This window comes from Aphelocoma coerulescens, chromosome 2, assembly GCF_041296385.1.
Source record: "Aphelocoma coerulescens isolate FSJ_1873_10779 chromosome 2, UR_Acoe_1.0, whole genome shotgun sequence".
Lineage (NCBI taxonomy): Eukaryota > Metazoa > Chordata > Aves > Passeriformes > Corvidae > Aphelocoma > Aphelocoma coerulescens.
In genome coordinates, this window is record NC_091015.1 from 44,591,607 (window position 1) to 44,607,254 (window position 15,648).

Genomic DNA, 15,648 nt, shown 5'->3' on the forward strand with positions numbered 1-15,648 from the left:
AATTTTTGTAGCATTTCTCATAACTCTTCTGCAATTTTGGGACCTTTTCTTGAGAATCATGTTGACTCTTTCTGTAAAGTTAAAGCAGCTAACTACTCTTAGGAGATAAGTAAACGTTAAAAGGAGAATATAAAAGAGATATCCAAGCTATTAGATTAAGAACAAGAGAAGAAGGTCCCAATTTTTGGACAGCAAGCTTGCCTAAGAAAAAGATGCTGGGTTACCAAATAGGATTTGAATGTCTGTTTTCTGAGTTTCTTACTTCCTACTGAAGAGAGAGTGCCACGTGCATTTCACAGCAGGCTTTAAAGCCCTAAAAGCTAAAAGGGTAATTTTATATCTTGTTAAATTTTGAACGTTTCCTTTGCTGCTGTTTGCATCAGGGTAGCTGTTTAAGAGGACATATCATAATGTTCTGATGAACATCTGCCTTTAAAAAAAAATCCACAATTTTATAATTTGCACTGAAACCATTAGTAGAGTTTCCATAAGCAAAACACAATCTGTAGTCTCACTAGTATGGTAAAATCCTTTAAAATGTAGTGGATCATTTGCTGAATGATTTTTGCGATCAGTAGCAGAATGAAATATATACAATAAACACGACATTTTTGGCTGGTGTTTTCCTTTCTCATACAAAAGAAGACCAGGGATAAGTAGTTGGTTGTGGGAGAGTGAAGAGCACTGAGTGAGCCATTAGACCACTAACTAAAGATCTTTTACTCAAGCAGTAACTGGATGGCTGACGATTATTTGCATATGACTGTCTACAATTGATAGGTTCAAAGACAAAGCTGCTTTTGTACTGGCCATGTGAACGAAGTCTGATGATTTAAACACAGTTTATATCTACATGACAAATAGTAGAAGGTGAAATAGGCAGTGTTTCACTAAGGAGAAATAATTCTTGTTTAGTATAACTGCATTTGCAGTAGAACTCACAGGTTAGATGTATATACTGGAAAAAAAATTACCTTCAATCTGTATTGCAAACATTATGCCAAAAATTCTTGCTGTGTAAGTAAATCCTACAAAATCTTTTGCAAACTTCATATCTAAGCCGCTTTTCTAAAGCAACTAGAATCCTCTAGGAAAGACAATAGTTTCCTAAACATACTTTTGCCAACAAATATGTTCAGATAGTTCTTGTGGTGGAGTACATTTTGTCTGTTGCAGTGTTTGTACTCTCTAAGCCAGAAGTCATTAACTCCCTCCTAAGTGCACTTGATTTGAGAGTAATGCAATTTTCCAAATCCTTCTCAATCTTCTCTCTACCAGGTGAAAATAATAAATTTAAATAATGTAAGAAATACATAGGGTGTTGACTACATAAGGGTTATCATTGTGGTGTATCTCTCACAAAGCTAATGTGTAAGGCATTATAAAAAATAAAGTGCACTTTAAATTCCTTCCTTTTTTATCCTCCACAAGATCACAGTATCATTTGGTGGTTGGTCATTAAAAAAGCCAAAAAAACTTCTCAAGCATTCAAAAATGTTTGAATCAAAGGAAACAAAGAGGAATGGCAAATACTGAGAGTGGGATATGTACAAATCTTACCAATAAATGTATAGTCAGTCTAGACAGATGTTAGGCCAAAAATATGAGGTGGTGATACTACTGCATTATCTGCAATACTAGTCTTATGGCCTGAGCTCTCTGAAAACCTTCCTGGAAAACCTCTGCAGGGACACTTTCATTTTCTTGCTTTCTTCTTCCTTTGTGTCAAGACAAAGGCTGTGTGCATGAATATATATTATGCACGTATTGACTAACAGTCGTGTGGGGCTGCTGCTATTGTATCGAGCTCCTTTACTGCATCACACAGAGGAAAAGAGAGGTTTTGTCTCTTATCTTCTGATGTGTCTGTGTCTCCTCTTCTGATGTGTCTTTGCCGTTCAACTATTGAGGACTATGAAACAGTTCTGACCCTCAAGTAGGTTCAAATTGTTTATCAGTTGAGAGGAGGGAGACATTTACAACGCCTGAAACCTAAGTATGGCCTGAAGCCATACTTCAGAAACTTAAGACTTGTGCGTCTTTTCACAAGTGTGCATTTTCTTTTTTTTTCCTGTGTCTATTTTAAAAAGTAAAAATATTCCAAATTAATATTTTTGATCAGATTCTTAATTCAAGACGTGTTGAAAAGGAGATCCCTACAGATAGACCTCTAAATATAGGACTTAAAGCCTACTGATTGGGTTTTTTTTAATGCTGTTTGGTCACAAGTAACTAAAATTGTGTAGAAATTATTCTGATTTATGCCATTTTTGGGTGACTCATTCCTGAACAAACCAGTTTGTTTTAACCAAAATGGAATGAGGCACTTCTGTATTAAGAATGGCCCATATGGAATTAATCAGGAACAGTTCCATGTGTATAAAAGCTTTAATTAAGTTTTGAGTGAGTTTCATTTGCAGTGTCTTTGCTGGAATGTATATTTGGATCTAGATGTATATATAGGATACTAAAATACTTGCAAATCAGGCCATCTTTCATTTAGAGATTTTGCCAGAAGCCTTAATGATGATTTTTTTTTTCTTTCAAGAATCTTATTATATGTTGGTGGGAAAACAAAATTAGAACAAGATTTTTTTTTTTTTGTTTTAGTCAGTATGTTGTTCTTTCTGATTTTACATCACATGAGTAGCCCTTTCCTGTTTCTAAGTTTAGGTTCTTGATTTTATTTAAAAAATAAATAGCAGCTTAAACCTCTTGCGTGCTTTAAATAACAAAGTTACTCTAGGTAATATTGAATGTTCTGGAGTAAATTTTCTCACAGTCAACTTCCATTGCTACAATGAAATTTCTTTAGTGAGGTAATTTTATAGATTAGTATGTTAATAGATGTTTATAGATACATTGTTGGAGTTGTAGGAGTGTCAGAGAACAAAGCAGGTTTCTAATACTTTTGAGTGCCTTTGTATATACAATTTGCCCACAATTTAATTATGTTTCTCTAAAGAAAGAAAGTCTCTATTTTATTGCCTGCTTTTGATATTTTCTTTCCTTCCTGAATAGGACTGACGTCAAGGATATTTATATCATGCCTTCTGACTGGTGTCCCCTGTTGGTGTGGCAGTGGACTTAGCAAATGTTAAGAAATGCTTTTTTTCAGGGGAGAAAAGAAACAAAGCCCTCATATACTTGTTTCCAAAATGAACTGTTTCTTTCCTTATTTGTGGAAGAATCAGTTACTTGCTCAGAAAACTCTTGCTTGTCTGAAACTTTTGAATTGTCTAAATTAAAGTTTATACCATTTATTTTGTGTCCTCCATTGCATAGGCAATCCTTGACTTCTTAATAGGAGTTATGTGAGTGATCTGCTTGAAATGAGGAACTTTCTGTAAGAATCTGAGTGTTCTTAGTTTTGTTGTGCTTACAGTTTTTCAAAACATGGATCCCCTCACGACTGCCACAGATAAGTGGAGGTTAGCACAGCCACAGGAATAACACAGGGATGCTCAGAAATAACAATGCTTTGGGCAGTGGATTTTCATACTGGGCTGATACCAGGCTGAGCTAACTCAGGTATTTAGGCCTGATACCAGTCATTCAATATAAGTAAACCGGTTGTACTGTGCTTGACACCTTTTTCTTAAATAGCTCCTTGTAATCTTAGAGCTGAACATAAAACGAAGATTGAGCTGCAAAAGCATACTCTGAAAACTGCCCAGGCTGGTGAAAATAGCATACTTCAAACCAAGAAGCAGTGAAAAGCCACTGAATTGTGGATTTGGCATTAAATCAAGCAAGAATGTTGGAATTTTACTCAGGGCTAGCTACAAAAGGTCATGTAACATGAGATGTCTTAGAAACTTTTTTGATTTGTTCAAGGAAATGCTATATATTCAAACTTACTATTAAATTGTTTTAAAAAGTGGGGTGGGAGAGGCATTTAAAGAACTTGATACAGGTGGAATTGTCACCTGTCACATGTGTTTCTTCCTTACCTTTGAAAGAAGAAAAACAATGAAAAGCAATTAAATTTTAACTGGCTTTAACTTGCAATTTTTTGCTGATAGACAGAAAGAAGTATGTGAATATGAGCAATATAATCACCTCATCAGACTTTGGAAAACTCCAGTTCTTTGCATACCTGAATGGTAGACTTTCAGAATTGACTTAGTAGTTGCTGAAAAATGTTGTTTACCTCTTATAATTAGGTATTTGCTGATATGAATGTAGATTACTCTAGATTCACACCTTAGCAGAGCAATGAAAAAATTATTTATTCTGAGAGAAAATATATTCTGTAATATGTTACTGTTAACATCACTGGAATCTTCCCTTGTTTGCCCAGTGTCTTAGTTTGAGAAAATATATGGGATGGAGACTCCAAGATAAACTACCTCCTCTGAGTTTTAACCTCTCCCCTCTGCCAATAAGGAGAGACAAATGCAAAGAGATACCAGTGAAAATGTAACAGTTTACTAAGAGAAGACAGCAATAACCAAGAAGTACAAAGGCAAACGGTTCAACCCCCGCCCACAGTTCCAGAGGTGGTCCTGCTCACTGTCCCGGGGAACTCGGACAAAATGTGGGAGAGTCCTCTCTCTGGGCCATGCGGCTGAGAGAGAACAAAGGAAACAATACGGCAACAACCCGCTTCCAAGAAAACAACCTCCCTCCCACGCAAACGAAACACTGGGGAGCAGCGGGAAAAAAAAAAAAAAAAAAAACCTGGGAAAAACTGTTTTTGTCCGAAGGGACTCAGTGCTGCCGGGGAGCTGGCACAAGCTCCCGTGTAGCAGCTCAGCAGGCTTTCTGTCCACAGCGCACCCGTGAAAACCCAGTGGGCTGCGCCCTCCCCGACAAATGGCAGGCGGCAGCCGTGAAAGTATTGGCCTGTCCGTTCCTGTTTTTAAAGGGATCCAGCACGCCTACCCTGCCATGAACTTGGGTAAAACACAGAGGCTCTGCTTCTGACTCCGGGCCTTGAAGAGACACTAAACTAACTTGCATGTGTTGACGTAGAGAAGATAAGGAATACATGGTTTTGAGTCACCCCTAACCCTGAACTCCACCTCTTACCTCTGTAACTAGGACACCCACACATGCTGTTGTCCATCCTCACAAACCCTCTGTTTATTTCTTTGAAAACAGGTCTGATATGCTTAAATTTTCTTGCTGATGAAGTAGTTTTTCAGTCTTGGTTAAAGGAAGATGGAAAAGGAAGTAATGGTTAATTGTAGAGGTAAGATTTTGGGAAGTTTGCTTTTTCTTTCCCCTTTTCATTCACTTAGTGGAATCTTTTCTATCAATTTTTAGTTACTCTTCCATGTCTTTTATGGAAACTTGCAACAGTTCTAAAGGCCGTATCTAAAGAGCCTTCTGTTGAATGCTCCTTCAGTCTTGGATCCAATTTAGTTTCATTCTGCATCCCTATGTAACACAGATGTGTAGAGATGGCTGAGTTAGCTCAATTCACATTATTCGCAGGAGGAGAAATGATCTAACCAAGTAGATGCAGAGCTTTAAATAATTACTGCTGCACTTGGAAGAGAGAAGTGGTGAAGTTAAGGACTATGATTTGCAGTTCAAAGGAGACTGTTCAAAGGAGGCTGAGCTCTATAAAACTCAAGGGTAAAGTTTAGTGATTTGGCAATACTGACAGCTCTCTGGTATTTCCCACTGCTTTGCAAGCCTATACATGAGAGTGTAGAAGTGGGGACTCTACCATTCCATCAGTCAAGGCTCTGACAGCCCCAGTAAACATTTCTGCATGCATATGGTTTCCATACATCTAAATAGTTATTTGTTGCTGAAGCTAAATTGCCTCTAGTTCCAAGCCAAGCTGTTTAAAGTTAGCTTGGTAACTTCTGCCCTACTATGGGATCTGCAGTAAGTATCCTGAGAGATGTCACATGCATTTACTGCTGGATATTGACTTCTTGTCATCTGAAGAGTTCTGTCACTTTGATCCTTGCATGTGACTGGATGTTAGAAGCAATTCTTGATATCTTACTAGTGGTCCTGTGTCATGTTTTTTTTATAATACTGTCATCTCAAGCATTTCAAAGTCATAGTTTAGGTCAAAAGTAATCATTGTATGGCTTAAAAATTGGACACTTGACAATGATATGCATTTCTAGTTGGTCTAGTCTGCTTTCTTGTCTTCCAGTGCTTTGGATTTGCATTTTTAAGCTTTTTTTAGCAACCAAAAATTAGAAAACTTTTCTGCAAAAACCAAGTGTTCTAAATTAAGCCTCCAAATATAATTGATTTTAGAAGTCTGACATTTAATAAATATACTTCAGCATAGATTTCTGGGTAGGTGTCAAGCTTTTACTGTGCACGTACTTTATATTTTGGGGACCTAAATGGCTAATAATCAGACTGGAAAGTTAAAACGAGAAATTTAGCATTCACATGGTTCTACTTGAATAACAATAAATGTACAACTTGTGGTAAAAACTGCATCTGTTACTTTACTGCATTGCCTTGGTCTATCTACTTAATGTCTGCATTATCCACTTTGCAGTAGAGCAAGGGGATCTGCAAATGCCCACATAAAAACCTAGTGAGATGGAATTAGTTAGCTTCAGAGAATAAAAATAATGTTTGCATAGTGATTGATGTCCCTTTTGTATGTTAAAATACTATTTCTGTGGCAGAAATTAGTATCTATCTACATGCAGTTGCTCTACTTACTATGATGATGAATATTGTAGAGCTGTCTGTAATAAAGATATAAACAGTTACACTTGATTTTAATGTCAAATGGAAAGCAAAGGAATAGCTGGCAGATGCTCAGGACTAAGTATTGTTGACCCATGCAACATTTTACTTTGATGTGGTGTAGTCTGCACTAAAGCACTGGAAAGGTAACTCTTTCTACCAGCTGATTATGTAAGTCAGTGACAGCAAAGATTTAGTTGGTCAGCATGCTTCTGGTTATGAACTGTTAGTAGAGAAGTATAAAACATTATAAAGAATTGTATTTTAAAAGTGCTTGAACACAATTTTAGAACTAGTAGGTCTTGTGTTTTCAGCTCTAAGTCTATTCACTGAGAGAGCTAAAATTTCTATAGTAATTTCATCGTTCTCAGATAGTGTGCCATACTTGTGGTCCAACATTAAAATGAAGTGAGATCCTTGAATATAAGGTTGAAATATCACCAGTGGAAGTGATAAGCAATTACGAAAGGACATTTGCCTAAAAAAACCCCAAAAAATTGCTTTAGGTGTTTAGGTGTTCCAGGTCACTTATGAAGATATTAAACAGTGTTGGGCCTTGTACTGATCCCTGGGGGACCCCACTTGTGACAGGCTGCCAGTTTGAAGAGTGGTGCCTCTGACATAAGCAAAGTCATTTGGATGGAATGAGAATTAATCCCTCCTGAGCAGTTGAGCAAAATTAACCATTTCTCCCTAAAGCAAACACTGCAGTACATTCATTGTACAAATCATGGAATGTATTTGCATAAGAGGAATAGATTATTCAGGAATTTCTTTTAACTCTGTTAAGAGAAATTAGTGAATGACCTGTTTCATTTTGTAGGATTGTCATGTTACTACACTGCTTCATAAACAATAATTATTTATACCCACTGTGGAGTGTATGTTTATAATCCATGGTATGTAGTCCATGGAAAAATTAAGTTTCTTTGACTTAATTAAAGTAGAACTACCAGAATTTAATTTACCCTTAGTTCTCTAGTCAAGGACTTCTTACTATTTGTGATTTACTGAAACAGAATAAATTTTTATTTCTGTTATCATTTAGACATACTGAGCTGAGTTTAAACTGCTAGATGCATTTTACCACTGTTTTTAAATTATTAAGCTGAAGCACCTCATTTTTATAACAGGTGTCTACAGTGGAGATTTCTATTGTAACATCTGTTCCTCTCATTTAAAAAAGAAGCTGTTCTTATTATTACATTCCTTTCAGGAATTATAGTTTTTATTGGAGTGGTACAAACCCAGTGTGTCCATGCTGGGAGTGCTTTGATATCATTGACTGATACTCTAATACTGATTAACTGTAAATAGGATAGTTATTCCACTTTGAATAAATTTCCTGTCTAGAGTATTTCATATTTAAACCATTAAACTGAGTAAATTTCTTCATCTTCATTAAATTAAAAGTATGTTTTTAACCTGCATGATCTAAGTAGAGGAAGAATGATTTTTCAGAACTCCAGTCTAAATGGCTAACAAGTTGAAAACTGGCAGGGAATCTAATTTATACTTTGCTCACTTTATGAGCAAAGTAACTCATTTTTCATTTCAAATTTTTCATGTTTCACTTTATGAAAATAAGTGGATTTTGTGTCTTCAGTAGAACTTGAGCCCATCTTAATTACGATGCCAGTTCTGTATTACCAAGGCTTGCTGTCACAATGTTTTGACAACCCCTAAATATGGTAGTCTGTCAGAGTTGTTTATGCAGGTGGTGTCCAGAAAGAAAGTGTTAGTGTCCTGCGTTGTCATAAGGAGCGCAGCTATGCCAAATTACTGGAGTGGTGGAATTCTTACAATACAGGATAGCTGTTAGCCAAGTTAATTTAAGAATGTGAGGAAAATACAAATGCCATGTTGTATTTGGAGCAACTCTTGCAGTTGCAATGAAACCCATACTATTCCAGTTTATTTGATTCTGAAATATGCAAATCAGCAACAAAGATGGTTTATCTAAATCAACACCTGCTAAAACACCAGAAAAATGGTGCTAATTACAAAATTTAGTCTTTTCTTTAGCTAGCACTTACATGTTTTTTACTTTAAATAGAGGCTTGCTAAAGTATATGCAACACTAAAAGTTCTGATACTGACATGGGCATAAACTGAAACAGAAGTTCCACCTCAGCATGAGGAAAAACTTCTTTGCATTGATGGTGGCAGAGCACTGGAACAGGCTGCCTAGAGAGGTTGTGGAGTCTCCTTCTCTGGAGACATTCAAAACCCACATGGATGTGTTCCTGTAAAACCTGTTCTAAGTGACCCTGCCTTCACAAAGGCTAGACTGATGATCTCCAGAATTCCCCTCCAACCATAACAACGCTGTGATTCTGTGATGTTATGGTTCCTGAATTATCACAGCCTTCCTCAAACAAGAGGAAGTAGATTTTTATCTCAATTTCATATTCAACTTTGTTGAGTATTTTCCCTGGTGGGTTCTGTGAAACTGAAATTTTACATATAAAATCTGAGTTGGACTATGACAGTCCTCTCTTGAACAGATGCCATGCCTGGTTTTTATTCTTCATAATTAAGGAAGATTTAAAAAAGTGACAGTGGTTTTCTCTTTGACTAAGAGAAACCATTCAGACATGGTTTATTTGTTAGCTGTAGTTTTTGTCAGCTTTTCCAAATGCATTGAAGCTGTCTTTCCACACATTTCCAGCTGACTTAAATTCATTCACTCCTGTAACCCTGTATATGAGCTACTTTTCTAACTGTAAATCAAACCTCTGACAAATAAGCGTTCTCAAATCAGATGCTATTTTCTGAAAGTATTTAAGGAGAGAATTGATGGTCAAGGTCTAATTTTAAAGTAGCTCAATTTTCATATGGAAAACAAGCTCAGGGATTGTTGACAATGTAGTCTCTGCTAAGAACACAGGAATAGACCGTATGTGAATGAAAATAATGTTAAGATCTTATTATTAAAATTATTAGAGAGATGCCTCTTTCTGAGTTAAGGCACAAATGAGACAATATGCCAAAGTCAATAGTACAGATTTTTATTTAACAGTAAATGTGAGGTAGAGAGAGGGGGAAAAAGAGAGAGGGAGGGGGAGAGAAAGAAAATGACAGATTAAGTAGAAGAAATATCACCACTACCTAGATTCCAATGACATCCCATTGGTTCTCTTTTTCTGGCCTTCTCAGTGGTTGGAGTCTTGGTGAAGTGATGGTTGCAGACTGTATCCCTCAAGTAGTGGGGGGAAGGAGTCCAGGAAACACCTGCTCCATGGTGTTTCCTGAGCTAGGTGGAAAACACCTTCTGTACCTCCCCTGGCTGATGAAATAGTGGATCATGGGAGATTTCTTGAGTCTTTGACACCTTCTAAGGTGTTGCAGCTGTCTCTTACCTCAGCATAAGAGACCAGTTATGGCCCATTATGGCCCATCATGGTATTAAAGCATTTATCCTTCATATAAGGTTACTTCATAGCACAAAATCTGAACTTTAATCTTTTCTCTGGCATCATGATTATGGGCCTGATTTTCTATAGTTTAGCTGAGCTGTTTTCCCCCTTAACTTAATGGGAGACTTACCTTAGTTAGAAATTAGGCAACTGGGTGCTGGAGGTACACCTGTCAGTAGTAGTTCAACACTTAAACCATTATAATTTCACCAACTTCAGTGAAAGTACATTGCTTTAGCCAGTAATAGTGTAGCTGAGAAAGGGATCAGTATCTGTGTGGATTTTACCATGTGTTACTACAGGAATCAAAACAAATGAACATTGAATAAAAAAATCCCCCTTTTTGTGTTTCATCAATTTTTTAACAAAATGCATGAACATGAAGGATTGGGGAGAGAAGTACTATGCAGTATAACAATTGAAACATTCGTATTTTTCTAGTTCATATGTGTACCTCATGGGAGAGATTAAGACTCTTAATCTGTTGTACCACTTACTCAATATTTGAGTTCTTTCAACTGTTACAGTGTTAAGTTGCATTTTCATTTGCAATCAAAGTGTGCTTCAGCTAATTTGTCTTCTTTGTTCTGTCTCATAAAATTTGAATGACTAGAAGTCACTGGATAGTTTTATGTGGGACTTTGCCTATATAGGAGAGTTGTATTCATATTGATATCAATGGCTTTACATTGCAATGACCTTATCAACTCAGGAATTATGAAAAGATTAAAAAAGTTCTGGTGATGAAATATTTCAATAATAATATTTTTAGGCTTTTGCTAGTCATCAAAGGAGTTCTGAACTGAGTCATTACACTGTGATCTCAGCCAATGCCTCATGACAGGTCAATAGTAAGGGTATGAAATACTTTTACAAGAAAAATAACCATCTAATTGTGATTCTGATTTCTTGTTAATTGAGGAGCTGCCCACATCTTTGTCATAAGCTGTCACTTCTGGTAAGCTGATGACTTGGAGATCAATAAGGCTTTTGATATGAGAACTTGTTAAAAGCCAAGAGCTCTTCTCAGGAAAAAAAGACTTTCTGGATTCCAAAGGCTTGATAAATCATGGACTTGAAATAAGTGCTCAGCCTTACAATCTTGTCTTCAGTTGACTTCCTAGTGCTGAAAATCCTCAATCTAATTAACCTTGCAGGAGACTCCACAATTGTTAAGTATTTATTATTTAATTGCATTTGACTTAATTGCGATTAATCATTTTACATACTTACACCTGCAGTTGAGCTGCTTTGGTCAGGTTCAACTTAACATGATTATGTTACATGGATGTGAGTCAATAGTTTCTTTGAATATGATTCCAGCATGAGAAAAATAAGGACTGTTAGTGGCCCAGTTATGAACTTCTCACAATATCAACAAATTAATAGTTTACCTCACTGACCCCAGTCCTTGTAGCAGTCAGTCTGGTTCCTCTTCCTGCTCCGTCACTGTAACATTTGATATACCTGATTTTTAAAAGTTCCCAGAGAAAACTATTTACAAAATGCTTTGTGAAATCAAGAGTTAACCAGTACATGAAGTAAATGTCAAAGTGTTATCACAGAAAATATTAAAACATTAATCAAATACAAACCAGATTTTCCTATATGCTATGTAGTAGCATATTTTCAATGCTACAATATTTAAGGTGGTATCTTTGCAAAGATATGTGAATGTATATAGAGAAGACACGAATTTGTAATCCTGAACATGTTGACAGATCATTGCAAGATTTCATTTTATTTTCCTGTATTCCACATCCCCACAGCTTTCCAAGAGATTAAAATGTAATGTCATGTGCACAAATTCTTTAAAGTCTCTCTCAGACTGTTGTAATTATCCAAGTCAATGATGCTTTATCATTTATTTTCAAAAGAAATAGCTATGACATTTCAGTCATTCAGACTCTCAGGTGGGCAACATCAAGCATGTTTCTGTACTTCTCTCAGCTTCCTTGTAAAGAACCTTCCCAGCGTTTTTTCTTAGAGATCAGCATCACATTTTCCAGTGTAGAAATATTGGTATATGTTCTGAGTAACCAAAAAAATGTGTACTGTATTCCATACACTTCTATGCCAATCTGTTTAAAATTATCACTTTAAGACCTGGGAACCAGAAGCAGAACCAGGGTGTTTTATCCCAGGTTCACGGAGGAGGTTGGCCCAGTGTCCCTGTAAGAGATGGGCAACAGGAAGATGGAGTTTTTCTTCCCATTTCTCACCATGCTGCCAAGAGAGTTGCCAGGGGCAAGGGCAAAAAGAAGCAGATACCTTCTTTTCTTTCTCTCCATGGGAAGTTGCCTGGCACAGGTCTCCAAGAAACTGCATTCCACAATCCTAAACTGTTTTGGAGCAAATCTGGCCATACCTTTTTGGCCACAGTTTCTGGGGCCAACCCCCATCTCTGGATCCAGAGCCATCAGGGCCAGGCCTGCGAGTTTCAGTGCCCAGCAAGTCCATTTTTCTTTCCCCTGCAATGCAGCAGCAACTCAGAACTGCAGCACTGACACCAACTGGGTCCAGCCGGCCCAAAAGAAGCAGAGGAACTGACTCCGCAGGTTCAGAGCTGCCCAAGACAGACTGGCACCCCCCACCTGCTACCAGAACTGCTTGGTAAGCTCCTGCCTTCCTGTTTTTTGTTCCAGGGCAAAGGTTGAGCCGAGCAGGGCTTCTCTGCCATATTGTCTTTGTCTTCTGATCCGTGGCTGGCTATGGAGGCCACCATACTGGGGAAGAGGCTAGTCTGCCTTCTTGTTTTAATTTGTTGCCAGGAGTCCATGGGATTCAGCAACTTTGTATTTGGTGCTTATTACTGTTATCTTGATTGTTGCTGTTTTGGTTTTTTCACTTATATCTTATTGCATTCTCCTTATTGGTGAAAAGGGAGGGGAGCTACATACTTTTGGACTGTCCCCCCCACATAATTGTCTTAAACCATGCAAATGCTACTGTCCACAAAATTAATTACTTCATGTTTTAGTGACTTTGTGAAATACAAGCTCTGTAATCATCCTGTTGCAACACCCCTTGCAAAAACGCAAATGCAGTTGTCCCTTATATCTCTGGAAGCTCTAACAAATAATTCACTACCGTGATGCACAGAAGTTGAGTGAACTGCTTGTGGGCTTCCAAAGTTGGACAAGTATTTAAGAGACAGAACAAGCAATAGGCATAGAACTAAATGTAGTAAGCCATCAATCTGTTTTGATTGTTGAAAGATCTTGCAGAAATTAATTTCTTATCTCTGTGACTGTGCCAATAATGTCACGGCTGTTAATGCCAAAATTTAGTGTTGTTTGCCCATAACAAAGTACTCGAAGGCAATCCACCCACTCAAACTCCACTGATACAGAATGTTTCTCAGCATCCCTATGGTTTAAGTGCTGGCAGCAAAAGATCTAAAAACCACAATCTTTAGCAAATCTGGAGTGATATGAATGAAAACTGGCAGTCTGTGTGGATGACTATGCCTCAAGTAGCAACAATCTTTGATTATGTTATGGTGGGGGTTGAGAAAAAGTAAAGAAGCTCTTCTAAAGTCTACTCTCTGATTCAGTTTTCTCGTGGGGCAGGGAGTTTATCACTGAGGTAGTGAATGCAACTGGTTGTCAAAAACACATGGAAAGTGTCAAAAATTGTAATAAAAATATAAACAGTGCTTTGTGATTTCATAATGGTGTCATAAACTATAGTCATTATTGAAATTTTCAAGTTGTCTTAAGGATTAGGAATAAGCAATCCTAGGTAGTAGCACAGAAAGAGTAAGTGGCACAGAAAAAAAGTATTTAGAGACAGAATTGAAGACTTAATATCAAACATTTCCATGCCAGTAGATGCTGTAATAATTAATTTTATTTCCTGCTTGGGCTTCCCCTCCCCCCCCCCCCTCTGTTATTATAGCAGATATTTGTATATATCAAGCAGTTGCATTAGTTAGTGCAATGAATAAAAAAGATCAAAAGATGAAAACTAACAGGATGCCCACGGAGGTATTGAAAACCAAGAGTTTGTGCTCAGGAGGTGAACACTGGGCCACATCTGGAATTGCATTTTTCAAATTAGAAAAGCTGAATGATGGTTTACTGGTTAATGTGTGTCTAAGTACTTTCAACAGGAAAGGTCACAGAATTAGGGACATGTTACCAGAAAGCAAAAAGGTAATGTAGAGCAGTGGAGCAAACAGGAGTGATATCTTCTTCTTGTCCATTTTAACAGTGGGCTATGTTTGCTTTGAGAGAATATTAAAATAGTTTTCTTTTCTAAAAAGTATAATAAAATTGATCATTTTCAATAGCAATATGTATCTGGCATCATCCTGGATCTGTCCTCTCTTGTTAAAATTTGTGTCAACATTCATCCTGAGCAGAGACTGTTCTCACTCTGTAGCATCTGCTGCTGCAATTGTCAGACTTTGGGGATAACATGAACCAATAGCTAGGCCCAGAAGGGCATTTCTTGACTTCCTATTTACTAAACCCAGCTGAATGGTGGGAGATCCTTTCCTGGGACTAAGAGCAAGGGTCGGGAGAGAGGACAGTAACACAAGATGGGAACTTTCAGCCTGGACGTCTAATTTACGTCACTTTAGACAGGAGATGAGATCAGACCTTCACTGCTCATTTGAGTTTGAATGAAGTTAAAGGCATCTGATGTCTGCCAAAAGAAAGAGAAAATATTATGACCATATATTGGAACAACTTTAGTGTTTTTACCCACCGCTATAAAGGCAAACAAAGTGAACATCTGTTATTTTTAAACCTTTGCTTTAAAAAAGAAAATTTCACACAAACTCATACCATATACATGCATATAAGTGTAAACTTCAACTCATTTAACTGCAGGGAATTTGCAAGGGATTTTAACCCATATAGCAAGTTTATACCAACAGCATTGGTGGATTTTGGGTTTTGAATATTTCCTTCTGTACATCAAAAGGAAAATATGGGTGAGACACATGTTCTTTGTCTCCTATCTCTGAGAAATCCTTTGGAGCCTAAGAATTACACAACATACTTTTTTTTCATTGGGGTGGGAGTATGCAGAATGCTCTTTATTTGGCCCTGAGTAAAACACTGTCTAAGAAATCCCTGAAGGAAAAGATTATAGACTTCTTTCTGTTCTTTTGTATTATTCTTAAGAGGGTAAATGTTGTTTTAAAAGTAAACAGTCCATTCACCTAAAAGACGTGTTTTATAATTTTGTACTGTGTGACTTTAGGGATTTTTTTAAAAGAAATTTTACTATTGTGTTGCTTGCAGATCACCTTTAATACAGTGATTCAGACATCAAAATCTTTGTTTAAAAAGTATTGTTCGCATCAATGGGGCCAAATTATTTTTAACACTCTTAGCTCTGAGAGCACTAGCTGATGTCAGCGTTGATATAAGCAATTGTTATGCAGATCTCACTCCTTTTAGCTCTGCTGCTTTATAAAACCTCACAGCTTCTTACCTGCTCTAACCCTGAAAAACCCTTTTTTTTTTTTTTCTGGAATGCCTTTAAATATAATACTTTTGTATATGCTCAAAATCAACCATATAATTCAGCA